This window comes from Manis javanica, chromosome 1 (assembly GCF_040802235.1).
Source record: "Manis javanica isolate MJ-LG chromosome 1, MJ_LKY, whole genome shotgun sequence".
Taxonomy (NCBI): domain Eukaryota; kingdom Metazoa; phylum Chordata; class Mammalia; order Pholidota; family Manidae; genus Manis; species Manis javanica.
The window spans coordinates 174,610,743-174,626,752 of NC_133156.1; the positions used below are offsets into that span (position 1 = coordinate 174,610,743).

Consider the following 16,010-nt stretch of genomic DNA (forward strand, 5'->3'; position numbering starts at 1 on the left):
GATATAACTTATTGTAGAAATGTGAAACTCCCTGATTATAAAAGCTCTAAAGAGGCAAGCAGTATGCTGAATGATGGTTTTTTTTGTAATTATTACATTAAAATACTGGTTTTTGTAAATTGAGTCCCTTTCTTCTTTTTTAAAAATGAAATTTTTAACACTAAAAAGAATTAAATTACATAGCTTTTACTTTACAACTATATCAAAAAGAGTAAATTTAAAATAAATATTGTCCCTGGTGGGCAAGAGGGATTTAAGGTTCATTATAGGTGATGAGAATGAAAGAAAGCATCAACTGTTTTCTTTTAACTTAATTTTCAAACCAGAAAACTTACGTTTGATTACTGAAGTACTTGTCAAGTCTAAAATTACCATAGATAATCTTTAAGATAGCATGGATCTTGAAAAAGCTAAAAAATCATTTTTTTCAGTATGAAGAATTTGTATTCTGATTTTGATAGCGTAAATTTAGTTTCTGGAAACCACACGTTAATAAACTTGATATTGGTTAACAGCAAAATTCTGAATTGCCAATTTTTAATAAATTAATTGACAATGTAAAAAATATCCATTAAATACACACACACACACACACACATCTGTATCATATTCCTAGAACCCCTTAACAAATTACCGTCTGGAGGCTGAAAGTCTGAAATCAAGGTTGACAGAGTTTCTTCCTCCTGGGGTCTCTGAGGGAGGATCTGTTTTGTGCTTTTCTTTTAGCTTCCAGTGGCTGTCAGCAGTTATAGGCTTTCTTTGACCTGTAGACCCATCACTGCAAATTCTAACAGGGATGGGCTTTTTCCTGTTATACCTCTGCTTGTCTCAAGTCTCCCACCTCCCCCTCTTGTAAGGACACCAAACAATGGACTTTGGGCCCACCTTAAATCCAGGATGACCTCATCTCAAGATCTGTCACTTAATTATATCTGGAAAGACCATATTTACAAATAAGGTCACATTCACCAGTACAGGGAATTAGGACTTGGACTTATCTTTGTGGGGACACAGTTTGACCCACTACAATTTCCATTAAGAATCTTGATGGGTTGGGCTCATTTCATAAAAATTTGAAGAAACTAAGAATTCCAGTCTGAAGAAATGCTAGACCAAGATCACACACTGATATTGGGACCACATCCAGCCTTCCAATCAGCTAAACCTATGTACATCTGCATTTTGATGAGGTGTCTGTACATAAACATTTCTAGAGTCCCTTCAAGGTTTCAGATTTCACAGTACAATCTAAGCAGTGCTAGATTTATATGAACTTTTGCTCACTCTTCATTCCTGTAGATCAGAATTTTAAGCTAAATTAGGCAAAACTTTTTAGGGCCCAATGTTTTACTTCCACAGCTCCTGGGTTGGGTTTTATAAAAGGATAGAAAGGAAGTGGGATCCTGTACTTGCCATCTCAGAATGGTTTTCCTTAACACCCAGGTTGAAACACCATCCTATCTGCAAGACTACTAGAGAGCTAAAGCTGTCTAAAACAGTGCAGGAGAAAGAGGTCATATGATTAATGACCACCATTGTCAAAGTTGGGGGCATAGTTATTCCTAGTGGAAAATATTAGATATTGTGGGGCTAAAGTAGGTCAGGATGCAATTCTAGGGAGGCAGTTTGAGAGGACAGTCAGACACCACCTTGTAAGGTATTGTGGAGGAAATACACTGGAGGGTGAACTCAGTTCCTCCATTTCTTAATATTTCAGTCTCATTGGAATTAGTAAACCAACAAACCACATAGATTTTAAAGATTTTATTTTATTTGTGCCTACGTTACACTGCTTACGTTTTGCACATCATATAAAGCTAATGGATTATTCTAAAGATCCAAGACAGGGTTCAAAATTAACATGCCAACCAATACAAAATAATAAAATGGTTTCAACCTCACATTCCCTGCTAGGTGCCTTTCCCATCTTTCCTTTCTTTCACAGTCAACATTCTGGAGAGTTATTTATAGTCTTTAATTTCTCTATAGTCTATAAGCTCTTCTACTAACTCTCACCTGGATACTATACCGTTATTTTACAAAAACTGTTGCCATTGTGATCATTAATGTTCTTTACATAGTTCAACACAACAGGTACTTTTCATTCATGTATTTGCTTGACTTAATGATATATGACATTATCAACCATGTCATTCATTATTCTAGAAAAACTCTCCTCTTTCCAGTTCTAACATCAACTACTAGATAATCTTCCTATCTCTGTAACTATGCATATGTAATTCCCTTAGCCAGCTTTCCACTTCTACTCAATCTCATTGAGATTCTATCACATGAATTCTATAATTTTATAATATCTTGCTCTTCTCAGCTCTCTCTTGGCCTCAGTTACCATCTATTTGCTGAGACTGAAAATTGTCAAATCTACACAGTCCAGACTTCTGCCTTGTGAACCAAACCTATATAATGTCAGCTAATCTACATGGCATCTCATCTTAGACATATAGTAGGCATCTTAAATTCAGTATATTCAAGCTGAACTTGTCATACCCCAACTTCCAAAATGCATTATCCTTTGGTGTTTTATTATTTAATAGTACAATCTTCACATTGCTTAAGCTAGAAACCTGGAAATCATACTTGATCTCTCTCCTTTATTTTCCCTGCCTACCATACATTTCTTCAATTCTCAGTGCCTGAACATATTGTGTGTGTGTGTGTGTGTGTCTGTGTATGTAGTGAATAAATGAAGCTTTTGTCTATATCTCAAGAGACTAGATGATACAATTTCACAGGTTCAGAAATCTCTCGTGTCAATTAGAAGAAGCTAAATAATTAGCCAACTGTAGGATGTGTCATACAAAAGTTTGTGTGTTTAAAGACTATGTTGAAGCTTGTAATTCCACAATTACATATGCTTCTATAATATAGGATAAGTACAGTTGTAGATTTTCATTTGAATGTAATGTTAATAAGGTATATAAGTGCAATTTGTGCTCCCTGGTCACAAACTGTAGACTTGAGTCCAAACCTCTTTTCAAGAAACACATATGGAACCAAAGTGGAGAACATACAAATAGCTAAATTCATTTCTTCTTTACTGTCACAGAACAGGTAGAGACCCTTTTCCATGTGGTATGAATATGGGCTGTCCAGGTCAATTTTTCTTCCCATTGACTTATATTCCTCTACCATATTTGTAAGAGCAAAGGCTAATTGGGAGAACTTATTTTGTACAGTGCTGAGCCACTTGCTTAAGCACAGCTACCATGGGTGATGGCATATTCTTCCCCTTGATATCCCCACTTTGCTTGGTGGCTGGGGACAGCATGCATTCAGGAATTACAGCTGTTCTCAGGATATTCTTGTCACCTTCCAAAGAGCACTTCTGACAGCATTACTACATAAAATTTATTTGTGCAGTTACAAAAGCTTTGAGAAAAACTAAAAGAAAAGTTAATATGAGAGAAAATATACTTAATTTGCTATGCTAATTGTGACTTCTATAGCCTAAGGTAAAATATCCTGTTTAGCTTGTCTAATTCTGTGTAATGAACTGCCCCCAAACCTATTATTATCTTTGGATATTATATGGTTTCATATGTATTTCTTGAAAAATTGTTTGGGTTCAAGGTGACCACAGAGTATAGACTGAACTTGGTCTTATTAACATAATATTTAACTGAGAACCTGAGAACTGGAATTCTCAGTAGAACTGGAGTGCTCAATAGAGCATATGGAATGGTGGAATTTCAGGCTTCAGAATACTATGTAAACACACCAAAAAAACTGTAGAATACATCTTATAATCTGGTTTCATCTAAGTAACACAAATGATTTCCAAATTTGTGAAACTATATCATCTGTTACATTGCTCTATAGTTACAAGTTCTTTTAATTCATCACACATAAACACACATAGGTATACATATATACATATATATGTGTGTGCATATTATATACAAATGTATAAATATATATCCTATAGTACCCTGGCACTAAGATTTGAATACATGTGGGCAAGAATGAGGGTGGGGCTAAGTATGATTCCCAAGTTTTCAGATTAGCCACATAGTGGTCATTTGTACTGTTTATTGAATTATTCTTTTTTCTTTTTTTTTGGTATTATTAATGTACAATTACAGGAGCAACATTATGGTTACTAGACTCCCCCCATTATTAAGTCCCCACCACATACCCCATTACAGTCACTGTCCATCAGCATAGTCAGATGCTATAGAATCACTACTTGTCTTCTCTGTGTTATAATGCCTTCCCCACCACATTATGTACGCTAATCGTAATGCCCCCTTTTCCCCCTTATCCCTCCTTTCCCATCCATCCTCCCCAGTCCCTTTCCCTTTGGTAACTGTTAGTCCATTCTTGGGTTCTGTGAGTCTGCTGCTGTTTTGTTCCTTCATTTTTTTTCTTTATTCTTATACTCCACAGATTTGAATTATTCTTTTTTATTATATCCCAAAAGTCTAGAGCTAATGAGCTCTGGAGGGGGTCTCTCTCTTAGGGGTTTGTAGTCAGATGCTGGCTGAGAATGGAGTTACCTGAAGTATTCTTTAATCATATGTTTGTTATTTGGGCTAGGATGGCTGCAATAGTTGAAGTCTAGTCTAGTCTATACATGGGTAGCTTAAGCTTCTTCATAACATGATATTCAGTTTTATTACAGGGCAGCTGTCTTCTAAAACCAAGCATTCCAAAAGACAAAGTGGAAGCTGCCCATCTCTTCAGTTCTAGATCTAGCACTTGGCACAAGACCATGTCTCCAATAATCTGTAGGTCAGAGCATCACAGAGATCACAAGATTCAAGAGGTTGAAATTATAGATCCCATGTCTCAGTGGGAGAAGAGTTAAAGAATTTATAGCCATCTTTTAATTGGTCACTGTTGCCACTAAGATAAAACATTCATAAAATATATCAATTTAAAATTTTCCAATCTGTCCTTAGCTCTGCAAATTTCCATGCATATATCTCTAACTATTCTTCAAAAAATTCTATCCCTTACCCAAAAGTGTTTGTTTTGTTCTATGATCCATCATCTTCCTTTAAATGTACATTTCATTTCCTATAGTCTAAGTCACCCTGTATAAGATAAATCCCTCATACCTCCAGCAAGACAATCCAGGGTGGGTGTTCGTACTCTAAGTCCTGTGGAATAAGATCATTTCAGAATGTCTTTACCATCATAAATTTCAGATTTATCAAGAAGGACATGCCTAATTCAGGCCTACCCCTGACCCCCAACCCCCACATATACACATGCATCTCCCATCACCCAGGGGAAACATTCATTTTCAAAATTAGCGTAATTGAAGTTGATATATTTAACTACATTAAAGGGTCGGAAAAGAAATATAAAGGTTTAAAGTTGTCCTGGTCTAAGAAGCAGGGAATGTGTATTATAGAAAATAAGAATTGCATTTATCATCTAAAAGAGGGTCTTTAATAGGACTAATTGTTGCATAGTAAAATACAGGACTGGCATTATCAGAGGTTCCATGTTCCTACAAATAAAAGAATGTCCTTTACTGATTCATTATGCTCTTTCTCTTAGATAAAGATGGCCCAATATTAGCTTATCTTCCATTTTACCAAGTAAAACTTGCTTATTTTCATGCATGTCTCTTACAGTTTATAAACTCAAGGTGGTAATGGGTGGTTAAAAAATCATTATAGACATGATAAAAATATGCCAGTGTCTGTAACATTTAATTTATTCATGTAGTTATATATATATATTTAAAATTATGTATCACATACAATAGTGTATTAAGAAATAGTTTTCATTCACATTTCATGAAAAATATTCCAATTTCTCACATGCATCTTTAACATTAGTATAGTTCTAGAGTCAGTTTTTGTCATTTACAGATGCCTAGAATGTAACATAGTCCCTGCTTTCTAAATTGTCTTAGATATCTTTTTTTTTGTAATATGAGCTGAGTTTTTTCTTTTTCACTAAAAATTTTCTCTGAGATGTTACTGTTGCTTAATAATATACCATTGTTACTTATCATATTAATTTTGTGGGTACATCTTCTTAATTTTTTCAAAGTCATCACTAATGTATTTCTGCTTATAGCGGTCTTTAAAAATCTTCCAAAACACCAGTTTACAATGATATCTAACGTTTGCAACTGTGATTTCATATCTCTAGGAACAATTACTAAGTTTGGTTTGTACTCTTCCCTGCAAAGTGGTTATTTGTTTATTTTTATTGATGTATAGTTGATATACAATATTATATTGGTTCTGGTATATATCATAGTGATTTGACAATTACAGACATTATTAAATGCTCACACAGTAAGTATAGTTACCATCTATCATCATACAAGGATATTACAATATTATTGACTGTATTCCCTGTTCTGTACCTTCTTCCCATGACTATTTTATAATTAGAAGTTTGTACCTCTTTATACCCTTGACATATTTCACCCATTCCCCCATCTCCCTCCCCTAAGGCAACCACCAGGTTGTTCTCTGTATTATGAGTCTATTTGTTTTGTTTTGTTTTTTAGATGCCACATATGAGTGAAATCACATGGTGTTTCTCTTTGACTTATTTCACTTAGGACAATACTCTCTACGTCCATCCATATTGTCATAAAGTGGCAAGATTTCATTCTTTTTTATTATGTGTCTCCTTATAAATCAATTCCCTGAAGGAACTCTAGAGATACCCAAAGAGCCTTGTTTGATGTTTTAAAAAATTTTACTAGATAGTAGCTTTTCTTTCAAATTAATTAAAAATAGAAAATTCATAAGCACTTGTACATAAGCTAATTTTGCATCAGTCAACTTTTGCTAGGTTTGCTGCAAAAGTAACAAACAATATTATAATCCATTAGGGTTTATTATTCAGATTTACGTCAGTCCCATGCCATTCTGTTCTATTTACCTCCTTTATTCTAAGATTCAGGCAGGGGAAATATGCCCTGCCAATGACATGCATTTCCATGGATGGATTGCCAATGGCACCTAGAGCTTTTGCTTAGATGTTGTACAACCACATTAATCACATTGCATTGATCAAGGTAAGTCAGATTGTCATGATGAACATCAGTGGGATGAGGATGTATACTCATCCTATAGAGGAACACTGCCAGTCACAAGGCAACCATAGAGATCTATAATCCTGGATAACTAGGAACAAAAACAAAATCTAACAATTTTCTGAGAAATAATTTCAATGAACAACCTTGCTTGTATTTGTGCATTTAGGGAGTATCTTAACATCTGCTTTTAGCTACACAAAGGTCCATATGAGGTCCTGACCCATATACTTCCTAGGGATTTACTTAAATTCTTAGTCAAAGTATTCTCCTCTTCTCTAACCTGGCTGGAGGTGGCAGTGTATTGAGGGCACAGGGCTTCCTTTTTCCAGATATAAATACAAAGAACACTGTGCTCTCACTTATATGGCTATAAACTTATTTCTTCACTTCCAAACTTGCCATTTGCAATTGAATCCTATGCTTACTGATGTTAGAAATTAATTACATTTATTATCTTTGGGGAGTTCAGTTGCAATTTTGCCAGAGTAAAAGATTGCAAAGTCTGCTCTTGGGAAATGCTTTTACTGTTTTCTTATGATTAATTCTGTGTGGATACTATAACATTTATTATTTAACCATAACAATCATACAAAATAATATAATTGCCTAGGTGCTGGTCATCAATCTTTTATGGAACTTGAAATGAGAAAACATAAAAAGGCATAGACTTTAAGTTGTTTTTCACAGCTTTCTCCCCCATTAATATAACCCTCAAGGTTTAGCTCAACTATAGTATGGTGATTTAAAATACTGATTTTATTGTAGATAGTCTAGATTGTGATGACTAATCAGGTGATATTGGGACATTCATTTACCTTTCTAAACCTCAGTATCATCATGGCAAAAATAGTTTCTATTTCATTCATTTATTATCAGGATTAAAAGAGGCACTTCATGTAAAAAGTCTGGCCTATTGAAGAGTAAATATCTAATAATTGATAGCAATTCATACAACTGAAATTACTAATATTCTCTGAGAATTAAATGAGTTCATATGTATGTGTAAATCACTTAGCCCAGTGTCTTGTACATAAAATAAGTAGTATTAAAGGATTAGCTATAATACATTATCATGCATTATTCCCATTAAGGTGTACACTCCTCTTTCCTGGAATTTTCCACCTTGTGAGTTACTAAAAATGGGAAAAGATCCAATCACCATCACATTTTACCTAGATCATATTAAGACATAAAACATTGACGTGCTCAATGTTTGTTTTCCCAAACCTATCTCACGATTTTCACCTTGTTCTTTTCCAGTACTTTTTAGCCTGGCGTTGTGAGAATCAGATTATTCATGTATTTACTTTAGAACTAGATAATACCAATTAGTCAAATACCAATCTTGCCATTTCATACTTCAGACACTTTGAAAGTAATTTAACTCAGTGTGCTCATGTGTAAAATACAGGTGTCATTTATTTCACAGGGGCTGTTGCATGATTCGAAGGAAATGATAAACTAGTGGGAACATGTCTTGAACACTTACTATTTGAGAAGCAGTGCCAGTGAATATTCATAAACTTTATTCAATTTAAAAAGTTACAGGCTACAAAAGTTCACTTGATGGACTACTGCCAAGGTTTTGCAAACTAAATACAGCACTTCACATATTTAAGGAATACTTTAGTCCTTGCTACTGTTGAAGGTAACTTACTCTATAAACTATGTTTAAGAATATGTTTCAAAAAACTTTTTCCCAGTATGTTTATCCTTGAAGACATTTTATGGAAAAGGATTCCCTGGTCATATAAGTTTGAGAAATGGTACATACTATATACACTTTACCCTAATTCAAAACGTATAGTAAAGGCTCTAAGAAATCCTACCAAAGAAATTTGTTACATGTAGGAAAAGTGAGTTAATAAACTTCATTAGGACTCTGAAGACATTTTACATGTAACCATTATTCTGGAGTTCTTGAAAACACAATATGCCTGTTTTTCCAATATTGCTTTAAGTCACTAGTGTACATGGAAAGAGACATGAGGCTAGGAAAAACAAAGGGACAGGAAATGTTACTTTTTACTTAGGAAAAAATGACACAAAAGAAATTCTTTTTTTAAAGTATCAAAAATTATGCAAAAGGTGTGTGAAATTATGCTAAGGAAACCAAGGTATTTTAGCTTGTAATGGAAAGACATACCCTTGGTCAATGTGACTGGACACGTGTGAAATGAACATTTGTTTTTTAACTCCTTTTGAAAGCCATATTTCCAAATTGTCTGAGGAGGTTCCTGAGCTGGCTATAAGGGAGAAGTTTGCAGCAGGCCAATCATACAGTCAAAATCAACCAGAGAAGCCAAATTATATTTAAAAGAAATCTTTTCTAAGACTTCAGAGAGTTTCTGAGGCAGCCAGGACTTGAGGGGCCAGAACTTGGAGAGAAGGAAGTGTCAAAGTGAGCCTATCTTTCTGGGTGTTGTTCTTTTTCTCAGGGCCTTTCCCATATTTGGCATGAAGAAGGAGGCTAAAGAGCCAAGCAGAAAGCCCCTATTGAGATACAAAGTAGTCCTTAGGACTTTGCAAAAATTCGTAAGGCTGAACAGTGACTACTGGAGGGAAGGCCCAGGCAGGCAAGGCTAAGAGATCCGGGTCCCAGAAGCAGAGAGATACCAAGAAGTGAGCCTGGCACTAGGCATAGGATTTTCTCTCAAGGCATTCTTGTAGAACTGGGCAGAAGGGGATATGAAGCCAAGAAAAGGTGGCTGAAGATCAGAGCAGAAATTCTTACTGATTTTTAGTCCTAGGGCGGCAAATCCCAAAGTTCAGGACCAGCAAGGAGGGAGAACTCTGGATGACAATGTAGGCTTTTAGTCTGCATCTATGCAGGGCTGTCCTGGAGAAATGCCATCCAACTGGTATTACAACAAATTTTAGCACAAAGCAGCCTCAAATTCCTCACTACACTGAGTCAGTCTGCCCTTCAGCTTTTTGCCAGAGTGTGGGATGAATCCCCTCTGGAGAAAAATATCATCTTGAGGTGCTACAATTTTCATGTACATCATTCAATATTCCATTAAAAATCATGACCAAAAGGAGGACTAGGAGGGGAAAACAAAACAAACAGTAGAAAAAAGAAACATAGATGACCCACATATTAGTGTGATTAGACATGGACTTTAATTTGTGATTAATATGCTCAAAATAACAGATGACCAAAATGGTTCTCCTAAGAACTAGAATCTGTAGGGAAAAAATGGGAAGAATATTGATTCTGTCATGGGTTGAGTTTACTCTCCTTGGTTCTTATCCCCACTGCAACAAAGAATTAAAAAGCAGAGACAGAGCAGCAAAGCAAAATGAAAGTTTTATTTGAGTACACTCCAAGGGAAGAGCGTGCCAGAGTCAAGGTAGACAAAGGCAGGAAAGGGAACCTCACTGAAATCCTGCCCAGCATTGGGCAAATCCCTTGACACCTCCTTAAAGCCAGGGTCACCTGGTGTCCAGTGTCTGGCTGGATCTGCACAGCATAGGAACTAAGCCCCTCCCACCTCAGGATTTGGGTGAGCCCCAGAGCACTGGATGGAGAGAGATTACATTCTGAGAACTTCCCAAAGGCAAAGAAAGGAGATTTTCAGGCAGGCTACTAAAGAGCAAGATTATACAGCTGCAGTCCTGTCTGAGTAACCCAGGCGATGGGAACTTGATAGCCCAAATCAGAATTCTCAGTAGCCCCTTCTACTTAGCTGGAGTAGAACAGAAAGTGTGACGCCCTTGAAGAAAGGGGAGTGCAGGCAACCTCAGAGGGGAGGGGTGCTTAAGGGTTTAGGGTTTTATAGAGCCTTTTGGTTAAGGGTCAGCATAAGGCATGATATTTACAGGTGATTCATAATTCCTTTGAGGTTTTGTCTCAAGAATAGGGTAATCTAGGTGACTGCGCTGGTCTGGAGCCAGCATTCTTTATTCACATAGGTTTATTTACACTTCAGAGGTCTAGCTCCTCTCCTGGTTACAAAGTTGGTTAATTAAGGGGCTGGAAGAAGAGAAAGAACAGCGTATAGCTTAAGTTAAAGAATAAACTGGGTCTTTTTGCAGGTCAAGTAGATTTTACAATGGCATTTTCTAATTGGTTCAATTAAGACATGGGCTGCACTTGGATACTTTTCTTTATCTGGGGAATATCCGGACATTTCCAGTTGCTCCAGCCTTTAGAACTTCAACTAATTAACTCATTATCTCTTTGAGTCCTTTCTGGCTCTCTGGTTTTATCTGCTTAACTCTTTGACTTCCTTTTTAGTGGGCTTTACTGGCTTTATTCTCTCTCCATCTGCTGTATCTTGTCTTTCTGTTTAGCAATTCCAGAACTGAGAAAAACAAATTAAGAACTCAATAGATGGGCTTAATGATATGTTTGATACAACTGAAGAGAGCATTAGTGAGCCAGAAGATAAATGAGTTGGATATATTCCTTTGAAGCACTGAGAAAAATGGAGTCTTGTGAGGAAAAGATTTGTTGAGAGAAGAAAGTTAGGTCCCTGTGGTTAGAACACACTGATTTAAAAGATGGGTTATACTAAATGTCTTTAAATACAGCTTTAGAGTACTTTCCAGAGTGCATCCCATTGTGCTGTATTTTTGTTGTCATTGTACATGTTTGTTTCTTTATTGTTTCTTCCTTTGGAGTTGCAAGTAATTTGGTATTGACAAAGGAGCCCCTTCCAGAAGCACTGAAAATTTCTGGAGTGACCCATTATAATGAAAAGATAAGGTAAACATATTTAGACAGAGGTGGGTCACAACTGGCTAGAAATAAGTGGCACCATTACTGCTTTATGCTGGAAAAGGATTAGTGGAAAGTAAGGCTCATTCATTTATGAATTATATACTTTATAACTAACTTTATTAAATTCTAGGAATGAAAATTGACACATATACTGAGTGATACTCTTGCTTTTTCAAAGTTATCCTTGTCTTAAGAAATCTAATTTCTGGTGTAACACCCACTGCAAGTCAATAGGAATTACTCCTAATTACTAACATTTTTTCTACAGTGGAAATATAAAACTCAATAGCATTACATATATATCTAGGTCTCCATGTAAGCATTTCATCCCCCTCACTCTCTATCTTTTAATGGGGTGAAGTAGGTAAATAATACGAGATTTGGTTTAGTTTTCATATCCCTAGAAAACTGCTCTTTAAAGCAGTCCAGGGGTTGCACTCTATTTCTTTCTGAGCAATTAAAATTCTTTCATAGAGTATAATTCAGGAGGAGTGGGGAGAAACAAGACCAAGAGGTTTGGTAAAGTGCTATCAGAATGAAACATTGAATTGCTTGATTACCTAATTGCCAGGTATAGATGGTCAATATTCTTCTTTCCTTGGTGAACAAAAGTGCTGCCCTCTTATTACTGGGAGTTTGGATGTTAAGATGGATTAATTAATAGTTAAAGGATCACAGTAGAATATTTAGGTCAAAGAAGTTACAGTCAAGAGGAGTGGAGTATATATGACTTCCATATTATGAACTGAAATTATAACCACATACATCATTTTTTTTTAACTTGCAACACCATTCCTTCAGGTTGGCATTGTGCCCTGGAAGCCTCACATGGCCAAGCAACTGGGAAATAGAATAAGGTAACTGGAGAGGAAACTGGAGTGGAGCCTGGAGGCAAAAATTCCAAATGGCACTGAGCAGTGATATCCCCAGAAAGTGACTGAGCATTTACTCACCCAGTGAACTGAAAAGAACAAAAATTACTTTTCTTTTGGTGATGGAAACAGGGCACTAGAAAATCTGATTAACAGTATACAATCAGAGTGCTGTCAGTTCACAGAAATCATTGGAATTAAGAAATACATACTTCTTTTTAAGACTCATTACTCAGGATAGAACTGAAACATTCAGGATTCATAAATTCTCTTTTCATTCCTGTGATATGAGTTCAAGACAAAGTCCCATTAGTGTATCGGGGCTGTTCGAACAATTCATAAAGGCATACTCAGTTAAAACCACTGGAAAAATAAATAATCTATGTTCAGGGTATGCTGTGGAGAAGTATGAGTATAATGTCTATTCATAACCACAAAGTTCCCCCCACGGTTTTCAAGGACTTTATTGTTGGGGTGGGATTTGAGTAGTTCTCGGTCCTTAGAGACCATCACCTCCAGCTGCCTGGGTGGCCTCGTGGGTACCACTGCAGGACCGGTTCATAGATGTGTCCACTGGGCTCTTCACCAACACCTCATTTCCCAAAGAAACTTTCACCACTGCTATTAAAATGCCATGATTCTTCATCTGGGAGAGAGAAAGACTGTGTTTAAGGAGGATTTTTATTCTGCTCTGTGTGGAAATTCCATTTCAACACTGTGATAATCCAGTGTAATCCTCCTCCGTCATCGGAAACAGCAGCTGTTACTCTCTAGAGAGGGAGGGTAAGGACAGTGAGATCCTCCCTAGGTCAAGCAGGATTCACTGTGTCACCAACTCTTCGGGTGTGCTGTTGGGAGTGTTTGTTTCTTCTTCTGCCTCTCCTTTCTTCCTTTGGAGTTTGCAAGTACTTCGGGGTTGAAGTCTGTAGTTTGCAGATATGAATGGGAAAATCAGGATATGGGTGCAGCAGGAAATGGGGAAGCTGTGAATTAAGTTTACTAACCTGACAGTGTGTAACTAGCATCCTAGGGTAAAACTTTAGCCTGCTTCAGCAATTTTGGGGGCAGTCTAGAACACACAGGGGTGAGAAGGCACTTCAGGTGTCCATTGCTACAATGGAATACTCTCCTCAGAGCCTTGGAGGCAGGGCAAAGCCCCAACAAATCCATATTGTCAGGCAGAACACCATAAGCCATCCTCAAGAAATCTGTCTCAACTCTGCAGATTTCCATTTGAAACTGCTGCCTTTTCAAATAAAAACAGCAGCTTTCTCCCAAAGATTAGCACCTCCTCCTATTGGAATCCCTCCCTCAGGCCTTGTGTTAACCAATAATTCTCATCCTTTTGCTGCAGACCAGCATCCAGACAATGTCCATAGCTGGGAGTGCAACTGACTGCACTTTGAAAAGGGGAGAAATGTTCAGGGAGGAGAAAATAGTTCCAAGGAAATCTTGTTTAAAATATTTCCACTACTGCCTCAAAGTAATAAGGAGCATTGGAGTGTGGGGAAAAGGCTGCCGCCTCGCACTCCCATTGGCAAGAGGAGAAAGAGGGGAAGTATTGGGTGAAGAACAAGAAAAGCCTTTTAATAGTTTCTTTAAAAAGTCTCAGTTCCTCTTTTCTCAGAACTAAAATTGTCAGAATTATCAAACTGGTAAAGTGCCCTTGTGATGTTCTCACATTTTTCTTTAAATTAATAATTACTACCATTTATTCAGTGCTTGCTGAAGCCAAACATTGTGCCAGATGTTTTACTTACATGCTGTCTAATTTTCTAATCTCATGTAAATTTTGCTATCTTTATTTGAAAGCTGAATGCTTATCCCCAGTAGTTTGCATTTAAAGGGGATTTAAACTCATGTCTATCTGAACCTCATCGCCTTGCTCTCCACATGTTACAAGGCCTCCCTTCTGTGCCTTTCTGAGTGATCCCCACCCAGCCCCCAAATGTGCCACATCTTCTATCACCCCCAGGCAGTCACACTTCTTTCTCTTCCCACTCACCAAACTATCTCTTTGGACACATCTTGGCCATCAGTCACTTACCATTCAGGGACCATCCTCTCTGTGTGCCCTCTTGAAAGGCCTTTGGCATTTGAAGACTCATTCCTCATATGCCTGAACAAGGGTCCACTGCCCATTGGGCACCATAACCCAAATGCAGGACACCAGCTTTTGCAAAAGAAAAGAGCTTTATTGCAAAGCAGCTGAGCAAGGAGATAGGAGGCTAGCTAAGTCTATATTCCTGTTCATCAGCAGGAGAGGATTTTTAAGGCACTTGGGTTCAGGGTTAGGGTGGGGGCTGTTCAGAGCATGGTGAAGTGGGAGGGTTAGGAAATTCCTGCTCAGGTTTCTCCATCCCACAGTGATTTCCACATCATCTGATCCCTGTGACAGCTATGTTTTGTTTTTTAGTAGGTAAGTAGTTACATGCTGATTTGGGACATGTTTTCTGTTGTTGATTGCCAGTTCCCTTTCATTTTATGTCCACACTACAATTATTGGCATCCTACCCCTCAGATCATCATCCCCAAGTCTTGAGGTAGCAATGAGAATTTTTGTTCCAGGACAGTGAAAGGTCAGTGACCCAACAAATGAATCTATCCTGCACGTGATCTAGATGGCTCAGCCAGTTTACCTGTATATAGTGGGTTGTTGGGGAGGACTTGACAGGGTCTTGGAGGCTTCCATCATTCTCTGAAAAATAAGCTCTAGTATTGACTAATTATCTGTGACTGTGCAAGGCACAGTTTCACTCATGGCGGAAGGAAAGGCTCTGCTCCTGGTCCGATGACCTCAGAGGTCATCAAGCAGATCAGGGGACAGATTTGGGGCCAAGTATTCCACTAGTTGCCTGCTTTAGTTAGGGAATACCTTGTTTCCTATTGCCAAGGGGAGAGTATTACCCCTACTAGGAAGTCAGGACGAGGACCTTTAGAAAGCCTTTAGCTGCTCTATATTTGAATGACCAGCAGGTATGGCCATCCATCTCCTACATTTTAGCACAGACTCTCTGCTTTAGGCTAGGGAGTCTCCTGAGTGCCCCTCTCATTGCTCCGGCCTCAGCTGTATCAGCCCAGCGTCACCTTCGGGGACACACACCCTCCCCCACTCCCGGCTTCTCCCCCTATCCTCAGCTCTTCTCTCCATATCCATCTTGAGCCACACACTTTCCTAGATTCCTCTAATTCATAATGACCTTTCCCTTCTCCACAGTCATGAGATCTAGTGGAGCTACATAATGTAGGCTTTAATTCTAAACATCTTTCCTGTTTTCCAAACTAAATTACATATAACACAGGACCAGGCTTTTTTTCTGTTTTATTGTCATTTTTATTGAAAGTCCCCAAGCACCTAGCAGAGGGATGGGCACTC

The 16,010-nt window shown here is 37.6% G+C and overlaps 1 long non-coding RNA gene across 1 annotated transcript; it reads right to left on the minus strand.

Annotated features, from left to right (window-relative positions):
• Nucleotides 1-13,080: 13,080 nt before the first annotated feature.
• LOC140849602 (uncharacterized) lies at nt 13,081-14,860 on the minus strand. Its single transcript, XR_012131694.1, has 2 exons — nt 14,682-14,860; nt 13,081-13,557 (listed from the first exon to the last, which is right to left on the minus strand). It is a non-coding gene; the product is annotated as an uncharacterized lncRNA (long non-coding RNA).
• Between the last annotated feature and the right edge of the window lie 1,150 nt (nt 14,861-16,010).